Genomic DNA, 22,822 nt, shown 5'->3' on the forward strand with positions numbered 1-22,822 from the left:
TTGCTGCCCAGATACTTTAATTCAGCAACTTAAATTAAATATATCTTGGCAAAATCATGTATTGCTATGGACTCCACGACATGGACGCGCAAGCAAAGGACGACCTAGATGCACGTACATCCAGCAAATAGCACACGACGCCAACTGTTAACCTAAAGATCTGAGGCAGCTGATGGCATACAGGAAACTCTGGAGAGGAAGAGTCACATGGTCCGGGCAAGGAGCTCGTCCTGATGACAATGACGATGACGACCAAGATCGACTTTGTAATCTAAACGGCGATGTCCTTTTCTCTTCTCTACAACCTCTTTCCCACAGAAGAGACATTGCTAGCCTGTCTCTGCTCTATCGCTATTTTCATGGCAAATGTTCAACAGCGCTTCAACCTATGGTCCCCCGCCTCTTACACAAAAAACAGCCATCAAGCCAAAATCACTATCAATAAATTCCCACACTCTCTATCGCTGCCTAAACCTAAACATGAATTCCATGAACAAAGCTTCTTTCCTAGAACTACATGCCTGTGAAACTCTGAACTGCTAGTCTGCTTTCCAGCTGACTATAATATTGTCATCTTCAAGTCCAACATAAACAAGTTTTGATTGAGCCATCCTCGTAAATAATCTAATTATACCCAATCTCCATCACACACGATTCATACACTACTGTCCCTATGACTACTATACACACATTGACCTGTAGTGAACTACTACTATAATGCTGCTACGGTATGCTTCCCTTATTTCTCTCTTTCTCCCTACTCTTCTACTTTTCCCTTCCTTTCTTCTCTCAACGTCACCAGAGGTTTCAGCCAATCAGAATAGAGGACTGCCTTGGAGGGAGATACAAAGAAGAAATCTCTCTCAGAAATGCGGAAACGATAGAAGCATCAACACGTGACGGACCAGTTTCTCTGGGTAAAGACTTTTATCAAAGAAATGTACCATCCTCTTTGTACCCTTATATCTTGGAAACCTTTATAAAACATCATCAATCCTAAAGTCTCGTCACACTTAATTATAACCAATGTTTTCTTTTACCCAACAGTTCTTTTTCAGCACTCTTGTTCTCTCTCTAATGTCGGAGGTGCCCCAAAAAGGGGACTGACCGAAATGGTGACCCTTTTTCAAATGTCGTTAAAATTTATGGTAATCGCCATAAACCCTTATCCTCGAGTGGCCTCCTGGCTTTGATATGTGGTAACCCTTTGTAAAAAAAAAAAAAAAAAAAAAAACTGCGACGTTTTTAATGTAACAAAATTTCTAACATTAATAACATTGTTTTTTTTTTTTCTTGTAACTCAGCCTTATCCACCCAAGCTCAGCACACTCCAAGCCTAATCTTTACTAGGTGTCTGTTCAGAATTTAACCTAATTAAAAAAATTATTAAAAGATACAAAACAATCTTTATGATGTAAGTACCCCTCTTGAAACGAAAATGTCATATTCTAAAAATAACGTAAATTGATCAGGTAGTGTTTTATTTTATCTAAGAAAATCAAGTTTTATATGGAAGCAAGGATTGTGTGCCTTGTAATGACTACGACTTACAGTTAATCTAAAGAAACCGTAAAAAACAATAATTTTCAAAATAAAAAACTACTACTTCCCTTAATTCAGTTGACATTTACAATTCTTGACAGTATCTGTTTCGTAGCACAAAATCAATCATTTAATTATTATATCAATTAGTGATGAGTTAAGGGCAAAAAAGATTCACTAATTGATATAATAATTGATTGTTTTGGGCTACGAAACAGATACTGTCAAGAATTGTAAATGTCAACTGAAGTAAAGGAATAAATTATAAGATGGTCAACATCATGAACTTTGGAATATAGACTTTTGTCATCCATTCACTATATGTATATATATAGTGAATGAATGACAAAAATCTATATTCTTATTTTTGTAAATCTTACGAGGGGTGTGCAATAAGTAATGCCCCTAACCCACTTCCAGTTGTCTGATCTAGCTGAAATTTTGCATGTGCAATGATTTATATCTCTACGGGTTATGTGGCAAATTACAGCTCTGAACTAATTGTGGTTTCTGTTTTACAGGTGTTTGAGCTGAGTCAGGTGTGAAATGGAGCCTGTTGAATGTCGAGCAGTGATCCGGTTTTTGTATTTGAAAGGACGCACACCACAGGAGACTTTTGATGAAATGAAAGAAACTTATGGTGATAATGCTCCATCATATGACCTTGTAAAACGCTGGCATTGTGAATGCAAACATGGCCGCAAGTCTGTGCAAGTTGTGAATGCAAACATGGCCGCAAGTCTTCTGCCATTGATGAGGCATCTGTCCGTCAAGTTGAGGCTACCATTTTGGAAGATCGGCGCATTACTATTCGCCAAATAGCCCAAGATGTCAAGATTAGTACAGGGTCTGTGGAAACTATCATTCATGACCATTTGCATATGCATAAGGTGTCTGCCAGATGGATTCCCAGGTTGCTCACACCATTCTAGAAGCGAGAACGCGTCGAGTGCTCGAGGATCAATTTGGAGATGTGTCAAGAAGATGAGTCAAAGTTTTTCAAAAGACTGATTACACAGGATGAAACCTGGGTCCATTCCTATGATCCAGAGATCAAAGCCCAGTCAATGCAGTGAAAGCACTTGGACTCACCACCTCCAAAGAAGGCAAGGGTGCAATTGTGCCTCTTTTATTATATTTATTATTATTATTTTATTATTACTACCAGCAAATTTCAACGAAATCAAATAAATTTAATAATTAAAGGAATCGTTTTTGGCATCAGAAAATATGCACAACTTTTCCCGATTCTGATACCCAAAATGTTTCGATTTTTCCAATTCCCAATTCTGATTAATCATCCCAGCACTAATATTAACCTTATATACCTTGATACTAATTTAGTATTATTTTTATTGTTTTTACAATGGAATTACCACATATCAAGACCCAAAGGCTACTCAAGGACAAGAGTTAATGAGTGGTCACTAAGACAACAGTATAGTGGAAATTAGGCAGAATTAGGAGTATTATAATCATGAACAGTAATATATTTAGGTTGATGTACAAAGCGTAGAATTTCCGTTGAGTCATGCTAGCCTTAAATATTTCTCAATCGTTTTTCACCAAATGGAGCCAAAACCATGTGTATGATAGAAGATTAATGGACTTCTAATTATTGCATTTAAATCTTTTTCAGATTTTGTTCATTATCAGCAGACAATAAACACGGAAAACATAGAATGCGCTCTTATTTACTCATGCAGAGAACACATGTTGTGTGTGAATAGCACGGTTAACATGGTGCTAGCTTGAATCAACGTGCTTAAGTTCAAGTTAAGTGCAGAGAAGTCGAAAGGTTAAGACCAACAGGCTTCAAACTTGTTGACTTTGATAGATGAATACATTGCACCTGTGTACTAGCAGGGGTCACAAGGCAGGTTAATGCATATTGATTGCAAGTTGTGTTGATGGGATTTGCTACATATTTCAATATATAAGGAAGAAGCACACGAGTTTTTAGTCAGATTAGAATCAGAGCCAGTCAGAACGAGAGTGTCTTGCAGTCAAGGAAACGGAAAAGAAGAAAGAGATCTGAATCGATTCAGCGGTGCAGAGGCTGTCACAGAAATAAGAAAAAAATCCTAACTAACAGCTGTCTACAAATAATAATAAACAAGTTGTGTTTTAGGGGTATCCATGATTTGATTTCCAGATTAAAGGCAACCGTCATGAGAGCCACCGACCAAAGAAAAGAGAAAAAGTATGTGTCTTAAGATCACCTTATAGACTGTATGTGACACACGTACACGCATCCATGACTATATACACACATATGCACACACAAAGACAGTTGATTAACGGCCATATCATAGTTATATACATACCATAAAAATTATATATATGCAACACATATTTGATCCCCTTTTGGCCACCATATTTGTATTGTTTTGCACCAAGAGTCTAAAATTACACTGACTTCAATCAAAGCATCCCCCCTGCTCTCTGTAATGTAATTATACAAAATAATTTTATTTACAAAACCAATTTCTTTTACAAATTAGTTACAAAATTTTGATAGTAAGGGAAGTGATAATCTTGTTTCCATAAAAACAAAGAAACCAAATAAAATGAGGAACAGGTTAGTAAGACGCTACAAACACTTTCTAAGAATAGATTGTCAGCTGTTTTTTGGTTTGTTTAGAACTGACAACAAACCGACCGATTACTAAGTAAGAGCAAAGAAAATAGGAGTGGAGCTTGAGAGATGGTTTTTTTCCAAAATAAATGCAACGACAAAATAAAAGTTTTTTTTTAAATGGAGAGTAGATAATACAGTGGATGTGTTATCGGCAGCTCCAGTAACTCTCGCTTCTCCTTTTTTGTCCCTCAGTCCTCATTCAAATGAGTGATTTTTCTGACAAAGGATGAAGAAAAAGCTGCTTTAAAGGTCGGTAGTACTTGGTGAACAGTAGTCTGAGATGTCGGAAATTTTCTATCTATGTCTATCCTTGTGGCCATGTCACTAGTAAGGGTGCTGGAGGTAAATGTTTTGTCTGGGCTGACGTTATCCGTCTGATAGTCAGGGACCCGAACCTTGGATTAACCACTAAGGAGGCTGTCCTGTCAGTAGGCGCAAAGTACTGGGACTGCTGTATTTTCATTTGGTGAATGAATTCTGGACCATGCAGTAGTCTCTGGTGGGGCCTCTCGATGCCATACTAGTGGGTAATTGTTACGGCTTTACCTTTACATGTGCTACAAAAAAAAAATTTTTTTCCTGTCTTTTTCTCTCTTACTTTCCCTCTCTGTACTGCTCTAACCAAGTATGCCGACCTGTTCCACAAATCCCAAAACCTCAACATGAATTATCTCCAGAAAAAAAACTCGAATAAACGTAGAACCCCATCTTCCAACGTAGACCCCTACTACCAGGTCTCCTTCTCCAACATCAGGGGTCTACGTTCCAACCTTCCAGAGATTGAAACCCAATTACAGGAGACGAAACCGGACATATTCTTTCTAAGTGAAACTGGAATAGGGCCGACCACTTCCCTAGATGAGTTCATAATTAACAGATACTCTAACTTAATAGCTAAATCTGACCCCCAAGATCGCCATGGGCATGGAATATGTGCCTACATTAAAGATGGCTTCCCGTGTGACAGGGATATCTCTAGAGAAGATCCTAATTTACCCTATATGTGCTTCCGGGTTGCACTTGCTTACACCAGTGCATTTATATTTGCACTCTATCGGCCCCATAACAGCGGAGTTACTATCTTTAAGAGTATATCTGAGAAAATAGACCACATCCTGTCTGCACATCCCTCGACTAACATCCACATCTGTGGTGACTTCAACGTCCATAACATGGAATGGCTGACCCATTCAAATAAGACAGACGATGAAGGGAGGTTTTATCATGATTTTGCCATTGCTTATGACCTCACTCAGATTGTTCGTGAACCCACCTGTGTGCCCGATACTACTGGTCAATATGCAAGCCTCTTAGACCTTTTTCTCTCAACTTCCCCTGAGCTATGTTTATGTTCCGTTCATTCTCCTCTAGGATCCTCCGACCACTCCGTCATATCAGTTAAGATAAAAATGAAATATGATAAGTCCCCAGACGTACCCCTCCACCGTACTGTATACCGATACTCTATGGCTGACTGGGACATCTTCCGTACATTCATATCTGATTTACCTCTGCATTCCATGTTTAAAAAAGATGTGTCCTCTATAGCATCAGATCTGACCGAATGGTTAATTATAGGCATAGACCAATTCATACCATCTAAAAAATTCCAACAAAAACCTAACAGCCAGCCATGGTTCTCCCCAGAATGTGCTGCTGCTATCGCGCACAGAAATAACTTTTTCCATAACTACCAACGTAATAGATGCACTGAGACTAAAGCTGCTTTCAGGAACGCCAGCAACCACTGTAAAAGAGTAATAAAAAATGCAAGAGAGCTATATGCCCAGTCTGTTAAATCCAAAGTAGCTGGTCAGCGGCTTGGTTCCCACCAGTTTTGGCAAATAACAAATAAGATCCTGAACAGAAGTGTGCGTTCTATACCAACCATTATCAACGGACAAGAGGTCATCTCGTCAGCATCAGACAAGGCCAAACTATTTGCAAAGGACTTTGCAGCTAATTCTACCCTATGTGACGAAGGCCATCAACTCCCCATATTTCCTCCTATAACACAGAACACGCTAGGTAACATGCAAATATCTGTGCATGAGGTCGCCAAGCTAATCAAGAACCTTGATTCCAGTAAAGCAACTGGCCCTGACGGCATCTCAATTATAGTGTTAAAAAAACTTCAACCAAAACTTGCTCCCTACTTACGAAACTGTTTAAGCGTTGCCTTAAGGAGAAGTGCTTTCCGACTCCCTGGAAAACCTCATCAGTATGCCCTGTATTTAAGAATTCAGGTGATAAGTCATCTCCCTCTCAGTACAGACCAATAAGTCTCCTGTGTGTTATGAGTAAGTTGCTGGAATCCATATTAAATAGAGAAATAGTAAATCACCTCAGCAGAAACAATCTTCTTAGTGACACACAATATGGTTTCCGTTCTGCAAGATCTACAGCAGATGTGCTAACGGTTATATCTCACAGGATTAGTGAATCTCTTGACAAAGGCTTCCTTTCTAGGGCAATTGCTCTTGACATATGCCATACCTTGTCGAAGGCTTTTGATAAGAGCCTACTTCACAAGATTTCCAGCTACGGTATAACTGGAAATGTTTTCTCAATCATTAAATCATTTCTCTCCGATAGGCTCATAAGAGTAGTGGTCGATGGACAAAAATCAGAGGCCTGCAGTATTAATGCTTGAGTCCCTCAAGGGTCAATCCTGGGCCCAATTCTCTTCCTGATCTACATCAATGATCTCCCTAAACACATACTTAAATCATTCGTTGACATTTATGCTGATGACACGACCATCTACAGCAACACATCAAAGGCTGTAAATGACAAAGTTCTCTCTGATTCTCTCTCCTCTGATCTCGAGCGCGTGGTTCAGTGGGGGAAGTCGTGACTGGTTACCTTTAATGTATCTAAAACCAAACTCCTTTCTTTACATCATCAACGATCTGATCCCCATCTGGCATCAATTGAAATGGATGGCTCTCGTCTGGGAGAAGCCCCGTGTTTTGACAAGCTTCTGGGTTTGTCCTTTACTCATGATCTGAAATGGAACACGTACATCAAGTCTGTTGCCAAGGTCGCTGGAAAGATGGTGGGATCCTTCTACCGCTCCAGAAGATATCTCACTACAGATGCAATTCTCTATCTATATAAAAGCCAAGTACGTCCAAGGATGGAATACTGCTGCCATATCTGGGCAGGAGCTGCTAAAAACAGCCTATCCTGCCTTGACAGAGTACAAAATAGACTTCGTGGCTTAGTGGGGGATGCCCTTTTCTCTACCCTGCAACCTTTCTCCCACAGAAGAGACGTTGCGAGCCTATCCTTGTTTTATCGTTATTTCCATAGCAGGTGCTCGTCTGAGCTCCAATCTCTGGTCCCCCCTCGCCAATCTTTCACGAAAAACACCCGTCTAGCTGAATCCACAGTGAAAAATTTCCCCCACTCTTTATCTGTGCCTAAATCAAAACGTGGATTCCATGAACAAAGCTTCTTTCTTAGAACTGCACGCCTGTGGAACTCTGTTCCGTCTGCCTGCTTCCCACCTGACTACAACATGGATGTCTTCAAGTCCAACGTTAACAAATTCCTAATGAACCGTCCCCTTAAGTAAAGACTTCATTAAATCTCCACACTAACGTACTGTACTTGCAATGACCCTTATCCCTGAGTGGCTTCCGGGCCTTGATAAGTTGTGACCACCGTGTAAAAAAAAAAAAAAAAAGAATAGAATTCACTCATTCAACTAGGTAAGAGGCTGCCTTAACCAGGAGAGTTGCAAATGGGCTCAGAACCATGTGCACATACTCAAAGAACACATACCTCAAACCTGGCTTTGTTTTGGATGCACAAGCTCAAAACTTGTACTCACCTTTCGTAGAATTCTGTGTAATATAATCTTTTTCTGTAACATCTAATTTTAACCTTAAGCTGACGCTTAAAAAAAAATAAAATCCTGATGAGAAAAGGATTAAACACCATGCAATCCATTCAGATGAATCGTCCACACCACTATTCTAGCAACAACCATTTTGTGAGAAATACCATTTGTTTCTCCACAGTCAACATTGTTAATTGCATACACACTTCCAACAGTATCATTGGAGCCAAAGTTTGTTAGCGTTTAAAAAGGTGTCCTCAGCTTTTTCTTCTTAGTTTGAACAACTAGGCATGTCTGCTAAGTCGTATTATTTGGATTATTTGAACTACTGTTCTCGTCTTGTGTGTTATTTTCACAACACTTCGGTTGATGTAACCGCCGGTCTTCTTCAGGTGTATCTTTTGGAACTTAGAAATCTTTCTGTTAAACTCGGGATCTTTTTGTTGATTGTAAAGATTTTTCTTTCTTTTTATTTTTAATATAGGGATAATTCTCATTAAGAACCGTATTTTCTATGCCATAAGTAATCCAGGAGTCACACTGAATCTGAACATGCAAGGTTTGTAAGTGTATCTTGTGTTGTTCCAAATTTTTAACCGGGGAGAGAGAGAGAGAGAGAGAGACACAGACAGACAGACAGACAGACAGACACACACACACACACACACACACACACACACACACACACACACACACACACACACACACACACACACTTTAAACTTTACTTGATATGATTCTCATTGTTTTTGTTTTAGTAACTACCATAAAAAAAAAATAAAGTAAACAAATATTTTATCTTTTTTGTGCAATAATTTGTCCCCTGATCGAATATGGGATTTTGCAATATAGACAACAAAACGAAAAAGGTGATAAAAAAAACAAAAACAAATATACAGGGTGGAGCAGAAATAAGAGATAACAGGTGTTTAAAAAAATCATGAAATATAAGATAACAGGTGTTTAAAAAATCATGAAATATAAGATAATAGGTGTTTAAAAAAATCATGAAATATAAGATTTTACTGAAAATGTAATTTTTTCATCAATTTATTCCAAAAGGTTTGCCATTTTATAAAATTAAGTTTGAAATGTTATGTATTTCTAATAATATAGGGCAGAGCAATTTCAGTAACCCTTGTTATTTTTTGCCTCACTCTGAATAACAAATAAATTATACCAAAGGCAAAATAAGTTACTCTTCTACCTAACCAGATAAGTTTTCTGTTTTTTAACTTATTTTAAAGCGTTTATTTACTTTGAATCACAAATAGTGGCATGTCTTAAGTTAGAACATGAAAAAAATGTCTGACATTAGACGGTCATCTTGGAAGTGTTAATAATCGCTCAAAAATCGAAAATTAAAAAAATGAAAGAAACCAGTGGGTACCAGTATTTTGTTTAATTTTCAAATTTTTGAGTGATTATCAATGGTCTGCATGCAGGGCGTATAGCAGCCATGATTATTTTCGTTCTAACTGGATAGAATGAACAAACAATTTTTTTTAACCAAAAACTGCATTAAAATAAATTTAAACACACACAAAAAATTATCCAAATTATATTCGTTGCCTGTTTTTTTTTTTTTTAACCACTTTTTTTATTTTGTTGGCTATACTGCAAAATGCTGCAGAATATTAACAGCATTTCTTTACTATAAACAAGTTGGGGTCACTCTAAAACCAATTGTTCAAATTTAGATCTTGTATACTTATCTTTGTATGTAGTTTCCAACTTTCAGTCAGACACCATTATATAACGTTGATTGTTTTTTAAACAACTGGCACAACCTGAGCAGGTTATATTCATACCATTCGAGGATACGTCCTTGACACTCAGTCCGACAAAATCTTGGCCATTTCTGAGTGTGGAATGACTTGCATCTGCAGGACTGAAGTAGGGTTCTGAATAGTTCTAGGAGGTCCATCTTCCCAGGGAATTGCCTCCTGTCTTTTGGGTGGATTAAGTTTATTGCTTACTACCTGAGGCGTCCCTACCGAGGAATGCCGATGGGGCTGATCAGGCAATTATTAAAAGGCCAACATGCTCCTCCTTTGTGGTTCGACTTTCCCCACATCTCTGACTTTGTGTCACCTATCCTGTGGTGAGAAGGAAGTAAAAATACCAAACACCAACCAATGGCAGTTACAGCCCCCCCCCCACCTTCTATGTGCTACTCTGATCTCAAGGGAGTAAATATTGCAGCATTTTCTATAATCAGAAACAAACTGAATCTGATGGTGTAAGGTTTATAGAAATATCTTGTGTAGTTACTGATTTTTAGGGAACATTTTCTTTTTTACATTTGACTCATGTTTTTTAAAAGAATATTCTCCCAGAGTCTGAAAAGATAAAACTTGTCTATTTTTTCAAAGATTTTTAGCAAAAAAAAAAAAAGAAAAAAAAAAAAAAAGATAGCAGGAGAAATTTGTTGTGAGTAAATATCACACGAATAGAGAGTAAGCAAGAACAGTTGTGCTTTGTCAGATATTGAGGATGAAGGCTACCGGTTATGGGATTTCAATCACCAATTTTAGGGAGACGGTCATTAGTTTTTAGGTATGTGTTCACGCCGATTTTGGAGGTTTCACTTTAGAGTGTTCTGTAAGGAGGAAGATATTTTTGGGATAAGCCGGTTTGGTTGGTTGGTTGGTTGTTTTACGGCATATCAACCCTTTTCGGGTTATTTAATGCCAAATCCAAAGATTTTGAAGAAACATTTTTAATAGAATATATTTGCTGTTTTCACGTCGGTTTCTATTTAACCCATAGTTGGGACCCTAACAGGCACTACCACTCCGGGTCAGAGTGGACCTGGGAGCAATGGTAATTAAAGGGTGGCTCCACACTCCCCAAAGCCCACAAGCTGGGGCCTCACCACTGGATATAGTTTAAGGTCATATCCAGGATCCCCATTGAGGGACTTTTACAATCTGCAGGGGGGCAGTCGGCATATTCTAATGCCCCACCGACAGGGTCAGGATAAGCCGGATTCAGAGAAATATTTTCAGTGAAAAATATTTGCAGGATTTATAATCAAATGTGAGAAAACGAAAGACATTGTCATACGGTAAACTAAACAAAATAATTCGTTAAGAAGGCAGTCACAAAAGAGATAATATGTTTAAAATGGAAGGTTTACAGCAATAAGAAAGAGTGAATATTTTTAGAGTTCTTGTGAAAACAAGAGATTCATAAGCTGAGACATTAGAAGTCTGGATCGCTTAATTAAGAGCCGTGAGTTTCAGAGGTCAGGGAAATCGTATTCAAAACTTCTCTGCTCATTTTTATAAATTATAATTCATTGAAGTTGTTTTTAAGAATCAATGGTCTTTTGTTTTTGTATTAGTAAAATATTTCAGTCAGAAGGATTGGAAATATTTAAATGAATGAAGTTTACATAGATTGCCAGGCGATAATAAGTAAATGAGTTGTGAGTGTGTCTGTGTGTTCGTTAATGTTTATGCGTGAGTGGAAGGAAATGTTGTTGAGATGAGCACCCATAGATCTCTAGACTCGGGTCAACTGGGTTTCATTGGTTTATTGAAAGAAAATCTGGCCTTTTAAAAGGTTTAGGTAGCTTCAAGAAAGATCATTTCAAATAAATTCAAAAAGTTTTCTGATTGGTCCAAAATATAATTATTTGTTTTTCTTTAGGATAGTATATTGTAAGAAATTCTGCAGAAATAAGCAGGCTCCACATTGGTTGGTTTGACTGCCGATGATTTTGTTTGAACCTATCAGATTAATTGTTCTTACTAACTGCCGAGGGTATTCTTGGCGCTAAATTTATCTTTTCAGCCTGCCAGTTTTTCACACAGACAACAGGTCGAAATAGACGTACGAAAACTCACTCGAGGCTTGTAGCCTCAAAACTCCTTTGTCTCATTGAGACGCATTAATAATGTGGGGTGAAATGTTATCATTTTCAAACACCAATGCCTTTGGGCAAAATATATTCATCACACACTGTTGTGCTTTTCAATTTGATTGACTTTCATCATTCCTTATATAACGTCTTTCAGAGACGAAATTAAGGTCTACATTTTGACCTGTCCTTTGTCCGCCATTCGGATGGTTATTCTCAGTGAACTTCATGATGACTACTGGACTTGCAGCATTCATCCTTGGAAGGCATCACTTAACTCATCGACCCGTTGCAACTTATCTTCGGACAGCATGGACTACTGAATCCTGCAACCGCGAAGATAAACATGTACTACTACCCTTTCCGGGTGTTACCAGTCCTGCTCGGCAGATAGCTCAAGATGACGCATCTTTTGTAATTTGAATTTTTTTTACTTTATTAAATTTACATGAAGTTTTAAGGTGAGCCTGATGTGATTTCTGATTGTTTTCTTTCATTCTGCCAAGGGCAAAACCGAGGTGAGAGAATATCTCACAGTATGCGCAGACGATATACGTATAAACGCATTTATGCATTTTGATTTTGTACATCGACTACACATACCCTTGTCCTGTCTTAATTTAAACCCGGTGGATCTAGTGTAGTTTTAGACTTTTAGTCAAAATCACACACACACACACACACACACACACACACACACACACACACACACACACACACACACACACGCACACTTCAACTTTACTTGATATAATTCTCATTGCTTTTTTTAAAACAATTACCAGTAAGAACTATAAAGAAATATTTTACCTCTTCTTCCGTGCTATAATTTGGCGACTCCAAAGGACAGGATATTAACACTAATTTCTTTACCACAAGTCAGGGTCACTTCTCAACTAATAGATCTTGTAAATTTATCTCGTGTAGTTTCTGACTTTTAGTTGAACACATACTCCTTCCCTCCCTCATTATAGAACGGTCATTGTTTTGAAACAGCTACGAATGGCAGTATCCCTACCCCTTACTAATTTAATCACAAGGGAATGAATATTAACAGTGTTTTTCGGTTCAAATCCAGAATTCAACCTAATTAAAAAAAACAAAAAATATGGGACCCGTCACGGAATGAAAACGTCATATTGAAAAAAGCACACAAATTCATCAAGTAGGTTGTTTTTAACTTAAGAAAATCAAAATTTATGATGGTGTGTCTCGGTCTGCCATCTTTAAAATTCATCTCTGGTTACCTCCGCCCTAACAACCTCTCCAGAAATATAGATCAAAATCAGCCTTGTAATGAGTCCGATTAATAGTAAATCGCTAATATATATATATATATATATATATATATATATATATATATATATATATATATATATATATATATATATATATATATATATATATATATATATATAAAGAAAAGATTAAAAAAGAAAATGATTTTCTATATATAAAAAGTCTATTTCATCATTGATCATTTTTTTGGAATATGATTTTTTTTTTCCGTGATGATCGTAGGGATTTTTCTGTGTTTTTGATTTTTAATGTAAGTTGAATTTCTGGACTTAAGTCACAGTATTTTCTGTATAACCATAAGCAAGCCGGGATCACGCTGAATTCGATAGTTTTATAAGGGCATCTGATGTGATTATTCCTAGACTTTTAGCCGGACACACACACACACACACACACACACAAAGAAAGTCGGAATTACGACTTTGCTTTTATGCAATAGATTTCTCCAATTGCTTGCTACAACTACTACTACTCATTCTCTTGCCCAAGCCACTATTACTACTACTATTCGTATGAATTGTTAGCGCTTCACATTTTTATTGTCATAACTTCTATTTATTATTTTATCATAGAGTCGCGTCACGTCGACTAGGGATATTTTTTTAAATTCTATATTCTCCGTGAAAAAAAATGTAGATTAAAATAATGTCTACGATGCAAACAAAAAGAGGATTAAATATCTAGAAAATACGGACAGATTTTTGTAACAAAACAAAAGCGTTGACTGGGAAAAGGTTAATTCCTATTTCAGTCACGTTTATTTTGTATTATTTTTTTTTGTTTATGAAACAAATTAAAAAAATATTCTAGAGAATAAATTATGGTAAGTAAAATAAAATTCTTATTTTTTATATATTTATATTTTATTTTAATATTTTTTGTTGACAAAAAAGACGACGTTATTAGAAAAAGCACGAATTAAAAAATGTTTTAATATTACAAAACTAAAAATCAAAATGGAAAATCTAAATAGAATTGAGACAATTTCACGTATTTCTCGTCCCTATGTAACTTTGTCCAATACGCATAAAATCTATTAATCAAATATTTAAATAGAAATAAAAGAAAACATTAACAATTTTTTCAAAATTTCTATTAAAAAACAAAAACAACAAAACTTCCAATTTAAACTTGACGAAATTGTGAATTATTTTTGGTACTTATGCTGTTTACGGACCATGCTGAAATAATAACGTTTTTATCTAGAAACCCCATTCTAAACATAGAGAGGGTGGGAGCATTGTTAACTATTCTGTATATTTGTATAATAATTTAATAAACAAAACTATCGTAAAAATTAAATTTAATTAGAAAACCCTATCTTAAAAAAGAAAAAGCAGCATGTAAACTACACAAGTATTTTTTTTTTCTTTTTATCAAATCTCTCTACCTGGGCAACTTCGGGTAAAATAAAATCCAAAATAGTTGTTTAAAAAAGACATGAAATTTATTTATTTTAGCAATTTCTCCTAAATCAAGAACTATTTTTTATATTTGTTTTTGCGGCACAAATAAACTTGACTATTTTTCCATGCCACATTTAATTTTAACAGAACAAAAATCAATTCACTAATCGACATTTTAAAGACTTTCAAATCACGTTCAAATTTCTCATATTTGTTGTCGAAAACATGTTTTTGTTTGCAGTAAAAATATTGGATACTTCTGCAGTTTACGGACCTATTTTTTTTACCATGTCTTTTGTTTATGAAATTGTTAGTTGAAAGCGCTATTTTTTAATAGTTTTTATGCTTTTATTATTAAATTGTTAGGTGGAAGCACAGAATGGTTACAAAACCTCTGCTAAAAATGGCTTTCGAAATAATAACGTTATTATTTGAGCGCGGTACCAAAAATACATAAGTACCGAATAGTTAACAAAGCTCACCCACCCTTTCTCACCTGAAAGATGGTGTTCTAGATAATAACGTTATTATTTCAGCACGGTCCGTAAACTGCATGAGCAGGAAAAATTGTCGTTGGATAGAAATAATTTCTGGTTGAAATAACAGTTTATAGACAAAAAAAAAAAAAAAAAAAAAAAAAAAATCAAGTATTATGGTTTATTTGTGTAGCTAAATAGAAGATGATTGCATTTCTTGGATAAAGACACCATAAAAATAGTTCTTAATTTTTTGGTAAATGAAGACATTTCCGTCATAAATAGAATGCGATAAAGATACCGTGCTATTTTGTGATTTTCAAGTTAAATTCAAGTCGATATCGTTTGTTTATTAAATTGTTAGATGAAAGTACAGAATAGTTGCAAAACACCCCCTCTTCCTCGTGTTAAGAATGAGTTTCTATCATTATTTTAGCATAAATGCCATGTGTTGTCCAGAATTCTCCCTATATCAAAAAAAAAAAAAAAAATGCGCATATAACGAAACGCACGAAAATATCGTATTCCAAAAATCACATAAATTGATCAAGTAATTTTATTTTAAATAAGAAAATTGAATTTATGAGTAACCGAGGAGCGACTGTCTCACGGCGCTATTTTGCAAAATCTAGAAAACAAGGGGAAATAACTCAATTCAAACTTATTAGATTTATAGTGTAAATTGCCTGAATTCCCATTAATCGCTTAAAAATGACAAATATTTGATAAATTTATGTGATTTTTGGAATATAATATTTTCATTTCGGCACAGATGCGCTTATCATACAGATTTTTCTTTGTTTTTATTTTTTTAGAGAAAATTTTGGACAAGAACCAAAATTATGTATACGCGATAAAAATGGTTTTATTTTTTTTTTTTTAAAGAAAAACCATTTTGAGTTAAAATCTATTTAGTATGACGCATAAAATTTGAAGAAAAACACGTTTAAAATGAACAAATATAGTTGCGTAATCGAACTTTTTACAAGATGGCGTCATATTTGGACTAGAAGTAGTTTAGATTTTTATGTAAAATACGGACCGTGCTGAAATAATAACTTTAGAGAAATCCATTCAGTACTTCCAACTAACAATTCAATAAACAAAAATACTGAAAAAATAAATTTAATTTGAAAATACTATACTAAAAAAATAGAACGGTGCGTAAACTGCAGAAGTACCGTAGTTTATTAATGTAAAAGGTGGACTGAGTTTATATTATGTAAGAAGAAATCCTTTTTAATAATTTTCAGAATAGTATTTCGTGTCTTCTGCCCGTAAAATATGCCGAAAAAGTGTTTAAAAATTATGCTTGATATTAAAAAAAAATATTAATTAAAAAAAAATTATTAATAAAATTATTAATTAAAAAAAATTATTTATTAAAAAAAATTATTAATTAAAAAAATTAATTAAAAAAAAAATTTACTTCGTTTCATTACACATTGTTTATGTTCCAGTTTTTTGTTTTGCTGATGGAGCTATGAGTGTTTTTTTCTCAAGACGAAAAAGTCTTAAATACATTTTTACTTTTAAATTCCTCGGCCTAACATTCACAGGGAACATGAGTGAGTTGGAACAGATACATTAAGAGCATTGCTAAGGCTGCTGTGAAGAAGGTGGGCTCTCTCTACCATGCTAGAAAGCTACTTATGCCTGAAAGTATTCTTTACCTCTATAAGGCCACCATTCGCCCATGTATGGAGTACTGTTGTCACATTTGGGCTGGTGCATCTGATACTTGTCCTGGACAGGGTTCAAAAGAGTTGCCAACCTGCTAGATTCTGAACTATCATCTAGACGTCAGCCTCTGTCCCATCGACAAAATGTTGCATTCCTCTGCCTGTTCTACAAGTATTTTAATGGTGAATGCTCTGACGAACTACAAGCACTTGTACCCCCTCGACGTAAATACTCTCGACAAACAGCTAAATCCCCTACACAGGGGAGATCCATAGGTGTAAGAAAGCCTTCTACTCCAATGGTTTCTTCCCCCAAAATTGCTAGACTTTGGAACTCCCTTCCAGGATTCTGCTTTCCCAACTGTACTGACATGCACAAGTTCAAGTGTAATGTGAACAGACATCTTGCTACTCATCTCCCTTCATAATACCCTTGCAACTTATGTCCCCCATAGTAGCCCTTCAAAGTGGCATTGTGTCTTGTCTGGGGTAAAAATGGAAAGAAAAAAAAATTACAATGCAAAATATTATTTGTTGTTTAATAAAGAACACAGAACGCATTGAACAATTGAAAGCGGCCATGATGGCTATCTCTCGTTATTATTTTACTATAGTTCTAAAAAGCAAGGGATTCTTTTAAGAAACTTTTTAGAGAGTTGTCTAAGGGGATGTAATGCGATATACTATCCCATCCCATTTCTTTCACATGCTAAATGAAAAGAAAATGTTGTTATATGTACATTAATTTTTATATCGATGAATTAGCAACCTTATAAAGAGATCAAAGACGAGATGACAAAATAGATGGTTGGTGCAAAAGTTACGAGACGTTAAGAGTCGTGCACATGCAGGCAATATATTATATATATATATATATATATATATATATATATATATATATATATATATATATATATATATATATATATATATATTATCCTTGTTTCGGTAAGAAATGAAGGAGTTTAGACGACGATATGAGATTTGTTTTTATTTTACAGATGGTGGCGTCAAGTTATGCCGAAGAAAAAATTACAATTTGAGTTGGATTTTTGAGAAATCAAAAAGTTAAGTTAAGGAGAAAAGTAACGATTCGGTTGTATTTTCTAGAAAATGTTATCACTTTTAAATGAAGAATTTAAAATGCGATTCAGTTTTTATGAAAAAAGTTGCTTAACATACAATAAAAGCTGTGTTTTTTCATTTGGTGCCTTCGTGTAGTAATGGCTTGCTGTGTCTAGCCATCTAGTATGAGCTGACTGTGTCTTGCCATGTAGTGTGAGTTAGCTGTGTTTGGAAGCCCTGGGTATGGGTTTATGTGAGATGATCATCATAGTTAGATATGCATGAATTTGCATATCAACAAATTAGCAGCCTTAAAAAAGACATAAAAAGACCCAAGATGAGATGACAGAAAGAAGATACGAGATGTGTTAAGTCGTGCACATACCGACAGTATATTTATTGTATATATTTTTTATCCTAATTAGACCACAGAGAAGAAGAAAATTTTAGAAAACAAGAACGTCAATTTGTGATTGTTTCATCTCTAAACCTTTTACGTGGTTTGATGATATGTTCGAATTTGATTGATCTGTTGTATGGTTGTTGTGTGTCTATGTTGTGTGTCTTTGTTGTATGGTTGTTGTGTGTCTTTGTTGTATGGTTGTTGTGTGTCTTTGTTGTATGGCTTTGTGTGTCTTCGTTGTATGGTTGTTGTGTGTCTATGTTGTGTGTCTTTGTTGTATGGTTGTTGTGTGTCTTTGTTGTATGGTTGTTGTGTGTCTTTGTTGTATGGCTTTGTGTGTCTTCGTTGTATGGTTGTTGTGTGTCTATGTTGTGTGTCTTTGTTGTATGGTTGTTGTGTGTCTTTGTTGTATGGCTTTGTGTGTCTTTGTTGTATGGTTGTTGTGTGTCTTCGTTGTATGGCTGTTGTGTGTCTTTGTTGTATGGCTTTGTGTGGCTTTGTTGTATGTTTGTTGTGTGTCTTTGTTGTATGGCTGTTGTGTGTCTTCGTTGTATGGCTGTTGTGTGTCTTTGTTGTATGGCTTTGTGTGGCTTTGTTGTATGTTTGTTGTGTGTCTTTGTTGTATGGCTGTTGTGTGTCTTTGTTGTATGTCTTTGTTGTATGGCTGTTGTGTGTCTTTGTTGTATGTTTGTTGTGTGTCTTTGTTGTATGTTTTTGTTGTATGGCTGTTGTGTGTCTTTGTGTCTGATACTCTGAGGGGTGTTTGTTCAAGAGGTGACTATTACTTTTGCGTGTCGTTTCTCTCTACATTGGCTTTACAGTTTTTGGTGGGCTACTGAGGATTTTCATTTGGGTGTACCTCAGGGCTTGATGTAGTTCCGGATGGGTCTATCCTAAGGTGGTGTCGATTTTGATGGAGAGTTTTTCTGAAAATAGTCTTTACTATGTGCCACTTTGGTTCTCTGCTCAATTGTGTGACAAGTGCAGAGATCAGTCGCCTCTTTATTTAAAACATGCACTTGTTGCCCTATGTGCAGGTTGGGCAGATCTTTTGTACGTTTATCATGGCACATCTTTTGATTGGCTTGCATCTCATACAACCATATCATTATCTTCCTTGTTGGTGTTGTGGTTGGTGCATTTAACTGGGATGTTCCCAGCTTCCTTTGGTACAGAATTTCACCTGATGATGGAATGGTATGATCTATGTGAGTTATCGACAGGCATAACAATACCATGTCCAAGTTATGATCACTTAAAGCAGCTTTTTTGAATGCATATTCCACTGACTGGACACAACGTTCCGCTAAGCCATTAGATTGTGGAAGCTTGGGTAATGATATGGTATTCAAAGCCCCATTCTTTTGCGAACTGCAGGAAAATGGACCGAGAAGAAGTGTGGACCATTGTCACCTACCACTTTCTCTGGAATTCCTTGTTTTCCAAATATTTGCTTTGTCAGTTTAATGTGGTAGATTAATGTCCAATCAATAATAATTAATGGAAAATTTTTTCAAAAAGACAGAAAGAAAAACAATATAAGAGGGGTGTGCAAGTTTTCGTTGTGTGGTTCCAATAAAGTGGATCGATTTATTAGAACGTCGTTTAAAAAACTGAGCACCCCCTACAAATATTTAAATATTGAAATTTTTTTGCTTTTTTTTTGATAATCTAGTAGATTTTTGTCCAATCGATAATAATCTGCTGAAGAAATTGAAAAAAACAAAACAAAAAAAACACAAAAAAACAAGGGTGTGTGTGCATTGTACAGGTTCACTAAATTAATCATTTTAAAATAGAGACGTTGTGAGCTTGGCTCTGGTCTATCGTTATTTTCATAGCAAGTGCTCGTCTAAGCTCCATTCTATGGTTCCTCTTGCCAAACTCTCAAAAAACATTTGACTACGACCACTATCAACAATTTTTCCCCACTCTCTATCTGTGCCTAAATCTAAATGCAGATTCCATGAACACAGCTTCTTTCCTAGAACTGACTGTCTGTGGAACACTGTTCCGCTGGCCTGCTTCCTGGGTGACTACAGTATGGTAGACGTCAAGTCTAATGTAAACAAGTTCTTATTGAACCGTCCTCTTAAATAATCAAATTCTGTCCAATTTACACCGTTAACGATTACTACACTACCACCTTATATTCACTAACCCTTATCCTCGAGTAGTCCTTGGGCCTTGATAAGTGGTAACTCCCTTGTAAAAAATAAAAATAATATAAAAAAGTTTTTTTATTTTGTTATAAAATTGTTAATAATTTAAATTATTGACATTTTCTGTTTTGTGGCATTTGAACATTCTTGCTCCAGCTTTTTATTTAGAATTCAACTTAATTAAAAAAAACCCAAAAAAACAAAAAACAAAAGTACATAAAATACAGAAAAATCATTATGATGTACGTACCTGTTATGGGACAAAGATGTCATATTCCAAAAACCAAATAAATTGATCAAGTATTTTTTTTTTTCAATTAAGAAAATTAAAATTTATGATTTTTTAGCGATTAAAAAGATAGTTCACCAGAAATTATGCAAATTTATAAAGTATATTTAAAAATAAACAAAAAAGTACATTTTAATGGTTAAGTGTCTCATCTGTCATTTTCTGCTTACATTAAAGTCAACAACCAATCGCCTATTTTTTATTTATTTATTTTTCCTTTAAGCGATAGTCATAAAATCGTTAGCAATTGACAAAGGCTACTAAGCTAATTAGGAATATCATGATAGTTACCAATAACTCTGAAAATGTGACAGTGATATATGTTCATTCACACAATTCTGAGGCAGCACATCCACGACTGCAAAAAAACAATGCGAAAGGAGATTGCCAGTACATCTCTGAGCAAACACCAATGCAATTAAGCAGAGGGTCCAATGTGAATGTATATCATCGCAAGTTTGGTCTATTCAGCCACAGCACAGGGCGGTAGTTAAACATTGTGGTGGGGTAAGAACCATGAAATAATCTGTTGGCAACAGAAGCAACTGTTACATTCCAACGAGTAGACAGCAGATCATATACTCCAGAGGGAACAGGGTTGCTGCAGGGAATATGTAATATATGTCTACAATGCACTAATTTATTGTAATATTTGAATAAACTGTTTACACCTTCAAACTCTTCATTAACTGCAATTCTGCAGTACAGATATCGGTTATTGTATTTATGTATTATCGAATTACAGAGATTTATTATTTTTAGCTATGCATGAAAAATCTATTAAAAGATGTGTTGCAGCTTTTGAATTTCGAATGAAATCAAGCTGGATTAAATACTAGTAGTACTTGTGACCCAACGGGTCACAGGTACGTCTAGTAACGTATAATTAGTTTGAGATGATATGGCTTATCTTTGTCTAATTAAAAGCTTATTTTAGACAATCCGTTTTTATTTATGATTATTAAACTAAGATGACATGGGTAGACTTGACTTAACCCAGAACAGTGGATCAAATCTGTTATAATTGATCCTCTGTCTGTCTGTCTGTCTATCTGTCTGTCACTTGTAAGCTCCAGAACTACTTGACAAAATGTTTCTGAATTTTTTAGATGAGGATTGGTTATTCGTATTATTTGGATTCTTCGGACTACTGTTTTCATCTTCAGTGTTATTTTCACAACGTTTCGGTCCATGTAACCTCCGACCTACTTCAGGTGTATCTTGTCAAACTCAGGAATGTTTCTGTTGAATTCAGAGATCCGGATAGAATTTTGAACAAAACCCTTTATTTACTTCATGGGCTAGCATGCATGCTCTCATTCCATTGTCATGGCTGAGGGAACAAAAGCATACTACCCCTGTGAAGTAAATAAAGGATTCCGTTTGAAATTCCGTCTAGATTCCTGAATTCGATAGAAATATTCCCAACTTCAACAAAATACACCTGAAGAAGGTCAGAGGTTACATCGATCGAAACGTTGTGAAAATGACACTCAAGATGAGAACAGTAATGTGAAGAATCCAAATAATACGAATACTTGACAAAAATGCACCAAATATTTTCACTTTTACTCCTTCAATGATAATACCTCTACCTCATCTAACTAGAAGCAAATTCTCACCCCTTCAATGTAAAAGTCCTGAAACGCCGAAGGATTTTCAATTCTAATCATTTATTCCCCAAGACTGCTTGCCATTAGAATTTTCTTCCTGCTTTCCTTAGCATAACAACATCCAGAAATTTCAATGTAATGTGAATAAACGTCTACCCACCCATTTTGCTATTTTATAAATATTTACCCCATCACAATAGGCCTTTATATTTCAGTGGCAATATGCCTGATATGGCGGTGAAAAAAAAAAAGTAAATAAAATGTAATGGAAAGTTATTTTATTGATAATATAGTTGCTAATAATAAAAATAGGCTCTAAAACGATTGTTCTGAATTTCATTAAATTTGGTATAAATGTTACATATGAAGGACTTTATGTAAGTAGTTATTAAGGTAGTTAATGTAAGTTTTGACAAGGGTCACACTGAGTGCATGATAACCGAAAAAAAGAGAATCGTTTTCAGGATTGAATGAAACATGGGTTATGTAAAGTTAAGGCAGAGGTCAAATTCCATAGAAAAGAAAAAAA

General features: G+C 35.4%; 1 protein-coding gene across 3 annotated transcripts in view; it reads left to right on the forward strand.

The window, feature by feature from the left end:
- The first annotated feature begins 11,799 nt into the window (after positions 1-11,799).
- The window catches only part of LOC145258300 (uncharacterized), an 84,899-nt gene continuing 73,876 nt past the window's right edge, over positions 11,800-22,822 (forward strand). The window contains exon 1 of one of the 3 annotated variants that reach the window (XM_080116345.1): positions 11,800-12,359. The gene's annotated coding sequence lies outside the window, so the exon portion shown is untranslated. Of the gene's footprint in view, positions 12,360-13,671; positions 14,021-22,822 lie in introns of those variants that run through there. The other 2 variants (XM_080116344.1, XM_080116343.1) reach the window with 2 other exon arrangements.

This window comes from Euprymna scolopes, chromosome 33 (assembly GCF_053919585.1).
Source record: "Euprymna scolopes isolate OS-2025 chromosome 33, ASM5391958v1, whole genome shotgun sequence".
NCBI classification, from domain to species: Eukaryota; Metazoa; Mollusca; class Cephalopoda; order Sepiida; family Sepiolidae; genus Euprymna; species Euprymna scolopes.